Here is a 14,660-nt window from a genome sequence, read left to right as displayed (position 1 = left end):
GAATTATGGTACACTGGTCTGTATTGAAATACATTTGCCGTGCTGTGGTCGGCTTCCCTCACCGATCAACATCCCCTGTAATCTAAAACAACTTTCTTCACTTACTTCAAGGTAGATATACAATCCTGAGGGTAGAGGTTGGTGAACCGTCAAGGTCTTTTTTGTAGCTGTAGAATTGCGGAGTCTAATACTAAGGGGTAGAAACTGAGGGAAGATGTCTAAAGAGGATTGGAGTGGCAGTCCTTTCATACAGAGAGTGAAAATTCGTGTGGAATGGGCTTCCAAGGAAGCCGTAGAGATTAGGTCAATTTCAGCATTTCTAAAGACATTTCAGTGCGCACAGACATAGGGAAGGTTCAGAGGGATATGGGTCAAAAGCAGTCAAATGGGATGATACAAAGAAAGGTGGAGGGGCAGGTAGTGTTGAGGAATCAGAGAGTCTGCAGAGGGTTAGACAGATTAGGAGAATGTGCAGAGAAGTGGCAGATGGTATATAGCATAAGCAAGTATGATATGCACTTGAGTAGAAGAAAAAAAAATATACATAAAACACTCTGGTTCCGTTGGCTGCGTAAATCTAGGCGAGAGAATCACCGACCCCGCGAAACATGCGAGAATGAAGTGCAAACCTACCAAATCCCCCTGTCTGTGTTGCTGCTGTACGAGTATTTTTGTCAGCAGTGGCAATCTCTTGGACACAGGTACGGCTGATGAAGCAGCCGGGCAACAGTTGTTGTATGTGCAGTCTCTCCCATCTCAACCACTGAAGCTTGTATATCGTTCAGAGTTGTCACAGGTCTCTCTTACACGGTAACTCAGATTTAGAGGATAGTATGTTCTAGGCAGATTTTCCCCTGTCCCATATTCTTTCCATTTCGGGATGATTGGCTTAACTGTACTCCGAGGGATATTCAGTGACTTGGAAACGTTTTTGCATCCATCTCTTGACTAGTGCTTTTCATTTTGCAATTTGCAGAGTTACCTGGAGTGCTCTTTTGGTTTCATGGGGTAGTTTTTGCCACTACGCTGTCTCACTTGCAGTTAGACCTTCTAGAAACAGAAGTATTTTTATTACAATCAATTGTCACAACTTGACAGCACACAGGTTTATATATAGCTAACACACTTCAACTAATTATTTGAATTCTAAATTCTATAAGCTGCACCAGTGATGATTTGGTGCGCCATGTTATAGGGTGTGAGTACTGATGCAATCAATGATGTGTTTTGTATTTGTTATTATTTTGGATCATATGTAGTTAATCAGAGTCAACTTGTAAAACATGAAAACTTCCAAAGGAGTTAAATATTTTTATAGGCAATGCAATGCACTTACAAAAGGGATATCCGAGGCAATATTCATCTCCTGCAATACAAGGTTCAATCAACTACCGATGGCATTTTACAGCCCGACTATTATGTCTTCTGTGTTACCAGAAAGCTTGGGTTCACTTTTAATATCCAGCCTCTTATAACAATCTGAATTGACCAGGAGTGAAGATTAATTACAGTGTGAAGCGCAGACCGTTGAAGAGACAGGACTTTAGTTTCTTCTGATATGAGTTGCATGAAATTCCTTTTCTAGGTCATCAGCTATTGAGGTGCCTGCAGCCGGCTGAGTGTGTGTGGGGCATCTCCTGTTGTTTGGAGAATGGGGACACGAATGAAAAGAACAGAAAATGCAAGAGAGCGCACAATGCTCTGACAAGAAGCAGTCGGACTGCTCTTTGAAGCCTACTTTTTTACTCTCTTGTGCTGTTACAGCATTCAGCAGCCATACCTTTTGAACTGTTGGTCAGAACTGCGTTCAGACCATCGTAAATTCTGAAACTTTGAACTTATTTCATTAGAAGGTGCAAGGCATCATAAACACGACTTCTGCAGAGTGGATGTTTTAATTGTGAGCAAAACGTAGACAAAAACAATCCAGATTGTGTTTGAGCGTACGAGCGAATGCATCGCCAAATCAAAAACTGAATCAGGGATGGAATGGTAAACGCACTTTTCCTTCTATTTATTTTCTTCTTCACCGCGGTGGACCAATAGTCTAAGAGGAAATTTTTAAACATCCTGAAAACTGTGAGGCAATTTCATTTTTCTTTTTGTATGTTTGCACCAAACAAACACAAATCACAACTCACAACACAAGTAAATCATGTCAGGCAGTCAACGGGCAGGCACAATGGTAAAAATAAAACACTTTGACTCGACGGTGTCATCAATTGGAAGACCTCCAGTTTATTAGCTATGAGCTACCTTCATTAATAAAAGTACTGAGCCCAGGAGATGGGTTGTTACATTAAAGTTGTATAAGATGTTGGTGAGGCCTAACGTAGAGCGCTGGGTTCAGTTATGGTCAGCTAACTACAGGAAAGATATAAATAAGCTTGAAAGAGTACAGAGGACATTTACAATAATGTTGCCGATCCGGAGACCTGAATTATAAGGAAGGGTTGATTTGATTAGGAATTTATTCCTTTGAATATAGAGGATTGAGAGGAGATTTGATCTATGTATAGATCAAATGCAAGCAGGCTTTTTCAGTTAAGGGTTGCTGGAGCTACAACCAGGGGTAATGGGTTAAGGCTGAAAAGTGAAAATTGAGAAGGAACATGAAGGGAAACGACTTCACTAAGCGTGTCATAGGAATGTACAAAGAGGTTCCAGCACAAGTGGTGCAAACGAACTCGATTTCAACGTTTAAACTAAGTTGAGGTAGTTATGTGGATGGTACGGGTATGGAGGGCTGTGGTTCCAGTTTAGGTCGATATGAGTAGAGAGCTTAAATGGTTCCATCATGATCTAGAAGGGCCGAAGGGGATGTTTCTGTGTTGCACTTTACGAAGATTTTCTGACTTTCACCAGGAAAATGCGTCTCCTATCTTATCTGTTCTTCATTTCGTTTGTTTCTTAAATTTTATCTTACACTGGATAGCAACAATTGGCCATGTAGTTTTGATACAGATGCAATTAAGGCATGGGGCATCCCGCAAAAATGTATATGAGACTCTGGCAGGAAAGACTTCGTGGGCATCACTGAGTTGTGGTTGAAAAGGTTATATTTTTGGAGCTAACATCGAAGGATACAAACATCGAAAGGATACAGAGGAAGACAGAAGAAGTGAGTGGCTCTTTTGTTTAAATGTGAAAGCAAATCCTTTGGAAAGAGGTGACATAGGATCAGCAGATGTAGTATGCTTGTAAGTAGAATTAAGAAACAGCAAGGCTGTAAATCCCTTGTTGGGAGTTATAAACAGGCTTCAAAATTGCAGTGAATATGTGTAAATCAAATTACAATGGTGATAGAAAAGCCATGTAAAAACGGCAATGCTGGAAAAGTGATGGGTTTTCAATATTGAAGTAGATTGGAAAAATTAGATTGCTGCTGGATCTCAAGAAAGAGATTCTGTAGAATCTTTACAAGACTGCTTTTTGGAGCAGTTTTACTTAAGCCCTCCAAGGGCATGGCAGCTGTGGATTGGGCATGGTCTAACGAGACAGATTTGACTCAGGACCTTAAGGTAAAAGAACCCGTAGGAGACAATGACTGCACTCTGCAGTCTGAGTAGAAGAAGATGAAGTCAGATATGTCAGTATTACAGTGGAGGAAAGGGAATTATAGAGGCATGAGAGGGCAGTGGGAACATGTTTATTGGAAAGAGTCCCTAGCGGGGATGACGGCAGAGACCAATGGCTGGAGTTTCGGGTTCAGTTCGATAGATAGATAGATACATCCCAATGATGAAACAGTTTAGCAAAAGGAGGACGAGGCAGCTGTGGCTGACAAGGAAAATCAAAAGATTACATAAAAGGAAAAGGCAGGGCATCTGTTATAGCAACAAATAATGGGAGGTGAAAAGATTTGGATGCTTTTGATATCCAAAAGAATGCAATTAGAAAGGACACAAGGAGAGGAAAGCTGACATATCAAGGAATACTAGCCAATAATATAAAGAGGATACCTTTTCTTTAATATAGAAAGAGTAAAGCAGAGGTGAGAGTGGATATTGGATCATTGGAAAATGAAGCTGGAGCAACTGTAATGCGGTTAACAAAGAAATATCGGAAGAACTAAACAAGAATTTTCATCAACCTTCATTATGGATGTCAGTAGTAATACGCCGGAAACTCAAGAGTGAGAACAGAAGTGAATGCAGTTGCTATTATTAAGGTGAATGTTTTTGGTGCACTGAAAGTTCTGATGTTACATATCCCATCTGCACTCCAGGGTTGTGACAATATTGCTGAGAAGATCGTTTAGGCATTAGTAATGATCCTTCAAGAATCATTTGAACCTGGTATGTATCAGTCGGACTGGGAAATTTCAAGATCCATTCCACTCTTTAAGAAGATGGCTGAGGCAGAAGATAGGAAACTTAGGCCAGGTAGCCTGACTTCTGTGATTGGGAAGATGTTAGCGACCATTATTAAGGATGACGTATCGGGGTACTTGGAGGCACATGACAAAATAGGTCAAAGTTAGCATTGTTTCCTACAGGGGAAATCCTGATTTACAAATTTGTTGGAATTATTTCAGGAATTAATATACAGGATAGACAAAGGAGACTCTATGGATGGTGTACACATAGATTTTCAGTATGTCTTTGACAAGGTGCTACACATGAGGCTGCTTTAGAAGATAAGAGCCTATAGTATTACAGGAAACATACAAGCAGGAATAGAAGGTTGGCTGAGTCACAGGAAGTAAACAATGGGGATAAACGGGTATATTATGGTTGGCTGCCAGTGACCAGTGGTGTTCCAAAGATGTCGGTGTTGGAACTGCTTCTTTTCACGTTATATCTCATGTGGCCAAATTTGTGAACAATATGAAGATAAACATTGGAATAGGTAATGTTTTGCAAGCTGTTATCTTTCCATTTACATACAGTAGCCTGAACTGCCCGAGTAGAACACAGTAAACCAGAATTGGTGGAGCTGGGGAGCGGGAGAAAGAATCAGAGTGACAGACAAAAGCGGAGAGTTTGTTTTTAGCTTGCAGCTCCTCCTCCACGTTAACACAGCTGCGGATTTTAAACAGTTTATGCACAGCAGAAAGAAGCATAGTAGTCGGGACAATCACCCTCATACACCGGGTCCAACGTGATCTCATTGACCACAGCTCTGTTCCATAATTATAAGAAATAATGTTCTATTCTCCGAACAAATACTTGAGGATCTTGATGAAAGTGGTATACATCCTTCCGTGGGCCCAAGAACAATGCAGCAGTCCCATTTCACACACAGTACCTGGTGATCGAGGGCGAAGTTGGTCTCAGTGAAAAATAGTTGCAGCACCAGGGAGTCAGAAGGAAATGGGAATCCGGTCAACAAGTGGCGGAATGTGCTCCCAGATCCTTCTGCCACGCAGTTAAAGGGGTTTCAAAAGCTAAAAGCAGACTGGGTACTCACTGAATACACAGATAGCAGTGATGTGCTCAGGCAGGTGATTAGAAAAGCCAAAAAGTGGGCCACGAATTGTCGTTGGCAAGGAACACCAAGGATAATCTCAAGGGATTTTTCACATGTGAAGCGGAGAGTAAGTAAGGAGAGGGCAAGTCCATTCGAGGTGAAAGGAACAACGTTGTGGTTGAAGTCTGAGTAAGTGGCTGAGGTACTGAATGAGTACTTTGTGTCAGTATTTACCGAAGAGAAGGAATTGGAGGTGAGTGAAAACAGAGGGGGCCATGCGAATGTGCTGAGACGTGTTGAGATTAAGGAGTGGACACTGCTGTGTCTTCTGAACGGCATGAAGATGGATAAGACTCCAGGGCTTGGTGGTATATATCCTACAATACTAAAAGAAGCAGATGAAGAGATTACTGGGAATTTGACAAGGAAATTTGTGAAGTCACTAGCAACATCAAGGTCCTGGAGAACTGGAAAAGTGTAATGTTTTGGCATTGTCCAAGAAGGGAAACAAGGATAATCAAGGTAATTATAGGCTGCTTGAGCTTCACGTCAGTGGTAGGGAAGTTGTTTAGGAGGATACCAAAGGACGGGATTGATGCACATCTGGAAAGTCAGGTCCTTCTTAGGGACAGTCAGCATGGCTTTGTGTGGGCTTTCCATCAGTAACAAACGTGATCGAGATTTTTTGAGGTGATGAAATCGATACTTGGTGAAGGAAACACAGTGGCCGTTATCTACATGGATCTTCTTAAATCATTCCATAAGATTCCTCATGACAATTTGATTCAAAAGATGGGATCCAGAGTGAATTACAAGTTTTGTTTGGGAGCTATCTTGTTCAGAGAAAGCAAGCTGTTATTCTGTCTGGAGGTCCATGACCTGTGGTGTTGCATAGAGATCGGCGCTGTAAGCTCGTGTTTCTGAAATACTGTATATTTAGGATTTGGATGAAAATGTGGATGTGTTGCTTTGCAAAAGTGCAGATAACAACGAGAGTCCTCATATGGGGATCGGAGTAGGAGAGTATCAATAACTTTAAATTCCTTAGTTTTATCATATTAGAGGGACACCATTGTGACCAGCCCGTAAGTGTCATTACAAAGAAGGCACAACAGCACGACTAATTTATTTGAAGTTGAGCAGATTTGGTATGTCTTATAAACCATTGAAAAAGCTCTATAAATGTACAATGCAGAGTATCATGACTGGTTCACCAGGATGATGCTGGATTAGCGTACACGAGCCATAAGGAAATACTGGACACACTTGTGTGTTTTCCTGGAACAGCACCGCCCGATGAGAGACCGAATGGATGTATTTAAAATTATGAGAGGCATAGACAGTGTAGGTCGTCAGAATCATTTCCTCACGGTAGAAATGTCAAATACCAGAGGATATGTTCTTTAAGGTTAGATAGTACTGGAAGCAATTACCTACTTGAAAGATGTTAATAAGATTGAAAGAGTCAGAGATATTTTCCGAGCGTGATGCTGCCAATTGAACACCTGAGCTATAAGAAGGTATTGAATGACTTATGATTTTATACCCTGGAGCACATGCGAATGAGGGGAGATTTGACAGAGGTAAACAAAATTATGAATTGATAGGGTGAATAAATGCAGTAATTGTATTGTGACAATATGTTTGATCTTATAGCTATTGTAGGGATATGGTTGCAGGCTGACCGGAAGTGGAACCTCAGTATTCCAGTGTATTCCATGTTCCACCACTCTCCCATGGATGGTATGATGCCCGGATGGGATTGGCGGGAGCTGGACATGGGGCGAGCATCTACATCCCGTTAAAACCGGAAGCTGCAGTAGCTCTGAACAGTAAATCCCTGGGAGAGGATGGATCCGCCACTTAGATTGGCTAAACTTGCGGACTCTAATGAGGTACTGTCAGTGGCCTATGCCAAGTGGAAGTGATGGAGTTTAAACAACTAACAACGCTCCACACGAATCAGCAAAAGTGAAAGGAGGAGGGTGGCCGTGTTCATTATAAGTTCCTGAAGTCTGATGTACATGTAGGGATTATGAACAGCGGGGAAAGACAACGTGAGTGGTAGATTCACATGTTGCCTGTTCATGGGACAGACAGGGCCAAGTGAGTAAAATTTTAGGAATCAGCAGCAAGTGGCTTGGTTGCAGAAACTGGCAGGAAATTACAGTAAGTTAAAGAAAAATGATAAAATCGTTCCCTTTTCCACATATTGCAATCATTTACAACAGTCACCATCATGAGAGAAAATCCAATGGGGTTGAAAAAAAAACCAAACTACTCCAGGTACCAATGATCTGCACTCGAGCGTTGTACTGCAAAAGACTGGAGAGAAAATGGAGATAAAAATTGAACTTTGTCAATATTCAGTGTGTTCCAGGAAGGCCCAGCGAAGTGAGGAAATGTGTCCCCATTGTCCAAGAAAAGAAGAAGACAAAAGTTGGTAACTGTAGCCACGTTAACTTCACATCTGTTGTTGGTAAGCCGCTGGAATTTCAGGATCAGAATCTGGCTTGTTTTCACTGGCATATGTCGTGCTATTTACTATCGCTGCAACTAGCGGTTTAACACAATACATAAAATAGAAGCGTAAATAAATAAATTAAGGTATACGTACTTTGAAAGAGATTAAAAATCAAACACATACAGAAATAATATAAACTAAACAAGCGAGGGATTGTTCACGGGTTCAATATCCATTTAGGAATCGGATGGCAGAGCGGAATATGCGATTCCACTTTCGCTGAGTGGGTTCCTTTCGGCTTCGTTACCTCCCACCTGATAGTAACAGTGATAAAAGGGCATGCACAGTGTGCAGGGGATGCTTAATAATGGACGCTGCCTCTTTGAGACACCGTTCCCTATAGATGTCCAGGGTACATTGTAATCCAGTACTCAGTATGAAGCTGACTAAATTTATGACCCTCTGCTGCTTCTTTCGGTCCTGTGCAGGTGCTCCCCCATACCAGACAGTGATTCAGCCTGTCAGAGTGTTGTCCAAGGTACGTGAATGCTTTGTAGTGCTTTTGTTAACATATCAAATCTCTTCAAATTCCTAATGAAGTATAGTCGCTGCCTTGCATTCTGTAAGCTTCGTCGATATTTTGGGACCAGGTTAGGACCTCAGACACCTTGACAGCCTGGAACTAGCAACTGCGCATTCTCTCCACTTCTAATCCCTCATTGAGGATTGGTTCGTGTTCCTTCGTCTTACCCTTCCTGAAGTCCACAGTCAGCTCTTTCGTCTTACTGATGTTCAGTGCCAGATTGTCGCTGACACACCACTACAGTAGTTAGAATATCTTGCTCCTGTAGGCCCATTCGTCTCCATCTAAGGTTCTACCGCCAATAGTTTTATCATCAGCGAATTTATACATGGTATTTGAGCTATGCCTAGCCACACAGTCACGGGTACAGAGAGAGAAGAGCAGTGGGTTAAGCACAGACCGCTAATATGCACCACTGTTGAACATCAGCGATGAGGATATATAAATCCACATAGACTGTGGTTTCCACTTAGGAAGACAAGGTTCCAATTGCAGAGGGTGATACAAAAGAGCATGTTCTGTAACTTATCAATCAGGATTGTGGGGATTGATGGTGATAAATGCTGCGTTATAGTCAATAAACAGGAGTTTGTGATCTATGAAGAAATTGCAAGTTATTAAGAGACGTTCAATGTAATCAAACTGAATCAACATGGTTTAGATTTGCAGTGTCACACTGCATGGAGGAAACGTATTTCGGCCCATCTGGCCCAGGCCAACTAAAGGTCCCATCTAAGTTGCCCCAATATCTCTCTGTACCTTTTAGGTCCATATCCCTGCTAATGACTCATTCTTAATCACTTTGTCAAGTTCGATATCCTGACCACCGTCTGGATGAGAGAAATAGTCCATCAGGTTCCATTTCAATCTATGCCATCTCAGCATATACGTGCCCTCTCTTCCTTATTCCACGTCCCTGTTAAAAATGTCTCTGTGCATTCACCCAGTCTATGACCCTCATTATTTTATACACGTCTATTATATTTCCCGCATTCTCCCACATTCCATGGGGGAAAACGTCCTAATCAGCACATTATCCCTCCATTTCTCAGTTATTCAACTGCCAGAAACATCTTCGTAACTGTCCCGTATGTTCCTTCCAGCTTAATGTCATTTTTCCTGTTATAGGGTGACTAAAGGGAAATACGATATTTTAATGTAGTCTCAACAGCATCTTGTTTAACTGCAACACAACATCCCAATCTCTATAGTCATTGCACTCCCTGATGAAGACCAGTGTGCCAAAGCGTTTCTTCTGCACCACGTCCACCTGTGACCTCGTTTGTGATTATGTCAGGTGAAAGCCATTTCACGTTTGATCAACAAGACAGAGTTTTTTTTTTCCTCTGGATGTTAGAAGGTAACCTGAAATTGTACAAGGTAGATTTTCAGAATGTACTTGGCAAGCTGCCAGACGAAAGCCTGGTGTACAAAACCAGACCTCAGAAGATTGAGGGAACTGAGTTAACAAGGACTGAAGACCTGCTGTCACGTTGAAGACATAGACTGAATGAGTCAGTCTATTTCAGGCAGGGACGACATAACTATTGGAGTGTCCCAGGGGTCAGTTCTCTGTCAATTATTTACACTCGATATTAATCACCCGGAGAAGGGCAGAGTTTGAGGGATCAATGTTGTCAATAATGGGGAATGTGATGGGTAGAACGTTGATGGTACAATTGGTCTCTACAGCAGTATATAGATAGGTTGGGTATGTGCGAGAATACTTGCAAAATTCAGTTTAACGTGGGGAAGCATATTGGTGTGTACAAAGTTAGGAGGATTCGAAAGGCAGATGATTACTTATATAGAGAGAAATCACAATGGAATGAAATATAGAGGGGTCCAGGCGTTGTCCTGCACATGTTACAGTCAAGTAGCAGACGAGGCGCAGCAAATGGTTCAGAAGATGAATGTTGCATTGATATCTATTTCTGGGCCATTGGTACAGAGAACAAGATAAGTGTTTTTCCGTATCAGACAAATACACAATAATAGATTTTGGGAAGTTAAAGTTGGCCAGTGCAGACACATTGAATGACAGGGTCCAGGGGAGGGTTAGTGAACAGGGAGAGACCATGGACATACATGTAGTCCTCTGAAACTGGCCACACAGGTAGACAAGGTTGTGAAGAAGGTAAACTGTATGTTGCTGATTAAGCTGGAAAGCTGCAGGAAGTATTCACAGAGCTGTTCCCTAGAATGGGCTGTCGAATTACAAGGAAAGTTCACGAGGGCTGGGACTGTTTTCTCTGGATGGAATGAGGCAGAGAGGAGTCCTGACTGAAGTTCAGAAAACTATGAGAGGTGTAGATAATCTAGACAAATCAATATCCGTTTCTCATGGTGAAAATTTCAGATAGGAGAAAACATTGCTTCAAGGTGACAGAGTGAGAATTTAAAAGTGATCTGCAGTGCAAGTGTGAGAAATTAAAGGTGCTGTGCAGTGCAAGTAATAGCTTAGTTGAAGCTGCAGTGCACAGTTCAAGTACAATGTTTAACAGGTACGTGGATAGGATATTTTCAGTGGGATATTGACTAAACAGAGGTAAACAGAATTCGCTCGGATAGATATCTTAGTCTCGGTGGAAAAGTCGGACACTCGGCCAGTTTCTGTCATGTGCAACTCTATGAATCTGAGCAAAAGATGTGCGGAACTGGAGACACCTCACTCCGGGTGTAGAAGTTTCATGTTTGATAGGGAGGGATGTAAAAGTTTGGGAGGGGTAATGTTGCAATATTGATCAAAGAGACCATCTTTGCAGTAATGAGGATTGAGGTCTCAGAAGATTCTTCACATGAAGCCGTGTGGGTTGTGTTAAGGAATAAATAAAATAGCAATCACATTATACTGCAAATTTCCTCACAGTTGGTGGAAAATTCAGGAACAGATCTGTTTGCAAATCACACAGAGATGTCATGGGTATAGGGCTATAGCGATCAGACATTTCAACTTCTCCAAATTCAACCGGATTAGCTTTATGTGAAAGGATACGAAATGGAATTTTTGAAGTGCATCTGGGAGAGTTTTTTATTCCAGTCCATCGATAGTCCTGCAAGTATTTACTGTTCGTCAATGGAACCAAATTAGGAAATTTACTTCGTAACTTGTCGTTAATCTTACCTTGCACTTTATTGCCTTTGCAGAAACAACACTGTAAATATGTTGACATGGGGCCATAATTTAGAAACTGAATACTACTGTTCCCTCAGCACCAATCCTCACTCAGAATAATTTTCCAAATTATTACACCAAAATAGGGGATCCAAGTTGGCCAGCTGATTTATACGTTCTTTTCCCAGTCATTAAAATGAGGTTTTTTCCCTTGTGTAAATCTCGCTCCGGCTGGCGGCTTAATATAAAGGGTGAAATCCCCTGGCCCGGCCAAAATTAAGATATCTCGTTTGGGTAGATGCTGCGCCTGTTACAAATCAGAACCCCTAAATAACAAGTAGTACACAATATGCGATTAAAAGATAGAGCTCTATAATTCTTACTTTGACTATATGCTTAGTAAAGAAAACAAACAGAAAAAATCAAATTGGCCCATTCTCAAGAAACAGTCTATCGCGCAGGGTTAGAGCTCACTGATAAAGCCGTTTGTTCACCATCGCTAACCTTCGGACCCTCGCTCCGAGTCCACTCCATTCGTTGGCCAAGTAACTCTTTCCATTCACGTCTTCTCTCCTCATCTCTCCCCGGCAAAAGAACCGTGAATTCCCAGCTCCCAGACACACACGGAAGAATAGCATTCCACTTATTGCCTGGCATGTCTTGCAATCGGTGGTCAGAACCTAAACATTGTTGCTGCAGAGAAGCCATTACATTAGTCCTGAATACTTACAGCGTGTTACACTTGTGATGTTGCATCACTGGAAAGAGTTGTTGCTGCTAGCACAATCGAAGTCTTCGCTTTTATATTCATCCTTTCCAATCAATTACAAAAATAAACCCCGACTTTCACAAACTTGCATACCATATTTTATCAGAAACCCCTGACAATTAACATCTAATTTGGAAATGATCTCTTGTCCCACAGCTTAACTGAAGTAATGCTGTGCTTACATTCAAACACGGAAAGCAAAACATTTTCATCTCACAAAGTAAAGGATGCAAAAACAGTTCCACAAAATGACAGCCTCCATCTGGAAGCACATGCCAGGAACAAATACAGTTAATCTGTCTACTTCACAATGAGAGTCCAGTACCAGAGGGCATGGTTTGAGAATAAGGGTAGGTCATTTAGGACAGAGTTAAGGAAAAACTTCTTCTCCCAGAGAGTTGTGGGGGTCTGGAATGCATTACATCGGAAGGTAGTGGAGGCCAATTCTCTAGATGCTTTCAAGAAGGAGCTAGATTTGTATCTTATGTATAGGGGAATCAAGGAATATGGGGACAAGGCAGGAACCGGGTATTGATAGTAGATGATCAGCCATGATCTCAGAATGGCGGTGCAGGCTCGAATGGCCGAATGGTCTATTTCTGCACCTATTGTCTATTGTCTATTGTCCTATTCGAGTTGGATGTTACAGTATCATCCATTTTTTAAACTGTGCATGGCCAACATCTTCTTTATTTCGATTTACAGTAAATCACATTGCTGTTAATATGTCTGAGTGAAAATAACAAAATAATGAACAGCAACATTCATGACTAAGATAGATACTTATTTTAAAATGTTAGCAGAACAAAGGCGTGAAAACCATGATAAAGTGATAAAGTGAACCCAATTTCATACCAAAAATCTAAGTATTTAACTGTATTTAACATCACTGAAATAGAATATAATTGTATGAAATCAAACACCAAAACGAATTATAGAAGTACACGTGGCCTGCAAACACTTAAGTTACTAAAGTTGCCCATAATAACAAAAAAAAGCACCTCTGGGAAAATACCATGGGTAACCACAAGAACAAAGAGCAAAGCAATAACAACGTTTGAAGTAATACACATCCAATGATGTCCATTATCAATTAAACCCCAGTTCCACACCTTATTCCGAAAGGGTTGGATTCGGCAAATTATCGTTATCGAAACCCACACGATTTTTAATAGTCTTGGTTAACAGATCCATTTGTTTTATAATAATTTTTCATTATGGTAAATGACTATCATATTATGCTGTACAATAATATATAGGTGGAAGAGCAGTTGCTATTTATCTAACTAAGTAAGAATGTAAGCCCTCAACAGTATCAGTGACGTATATATATATATATATATCCAGTTGTATAGCTGATTTTACAAATGGGTTTGGTAATAATTACCCAGTCAAAACTATGACCCTGAAATCATTAAACATCTCAAATAATTGGAACATAGAGCTGCCATTTTGTCAGATATGCTTGAAGTAGCAACGTGATAAGTATTATTCACCACACTAAAGTCATATCAAAAAACATTAGTCTCATTTCCTTTACACAATATAGCCTCAGATCTTTACAATTCATTCATACTACATGCTACCTTCAACATTTATGAGTCCACTCATTACTAGTATTCCAACAGCAAACGTTTCTGAACAGCATCGGCTTTAAATAATTTCACTGTGTTTAACCTATTGATGGATTATCTGCTTTGGCTTGTTCACAACACTTTTCCAGACTGCAATCAAGTAAGGAATATGAGACAACTTGATAACAACATTGTCCCCATAAAATGATTTGAGCCAGTTTAGTTCATTACACAACAACTAATGCGGAATTGCTGATTCCCTAGTAGGCTCAACCAAAGAGACATCTCTGAGGCCTTCCAGACATTCATTCCCTGGTGTCCAACATCAACTTGATTATCTATATGTATGCTTGTTGAAAGGATCTACATCTTCCGACCCTGCTCCGCTCTGACAGATTCCGTACATCCAATTGACCACATTGATTTCCGGGTGAAAGGTCACAGTTCTGAACTTGAACACTTTCTCCCTTCACAGACGCTAACAGATCTGCTGGGCATTTTCAGCAGTATCCGCTTTTACTTCAGGTTCAATCCTGATAATCTGACTAACTGCAGATTAGTGTTATGTTATGTGCAACTGCATGGAACGTTCTCGCCGTGGCCGAGTGGTTAAGGCGATGGAATAGAAATCCATTGGGGTTTCCCCGTGTAGGTTCCAAACCTGCCGATTACGTGTTCCTATCGGTTTTGACTCTCTGATCCTTCTCGCGGATGCAGTTGAATCACCGATCTCTCGTCGCCGA

The sequence above is a fragment of the Hemitrygon akajei genome, chromosome 28 (genome assembly GCF_048418815.1).
Source record: "Hemitrygon akajei chromosome 28, sHemAka1.3, whole genome shotgun sequence".
Classification (NCBI taxonomy): Eukaryota; Metazoa; Chordata; class Chondrichthyes; order Myliobatiformes; family Dasyatidae; genus Hemitrygon; species Hemitrygon akajei.
Note: the sequence above shows the minus strand (reverse complement) of the source record.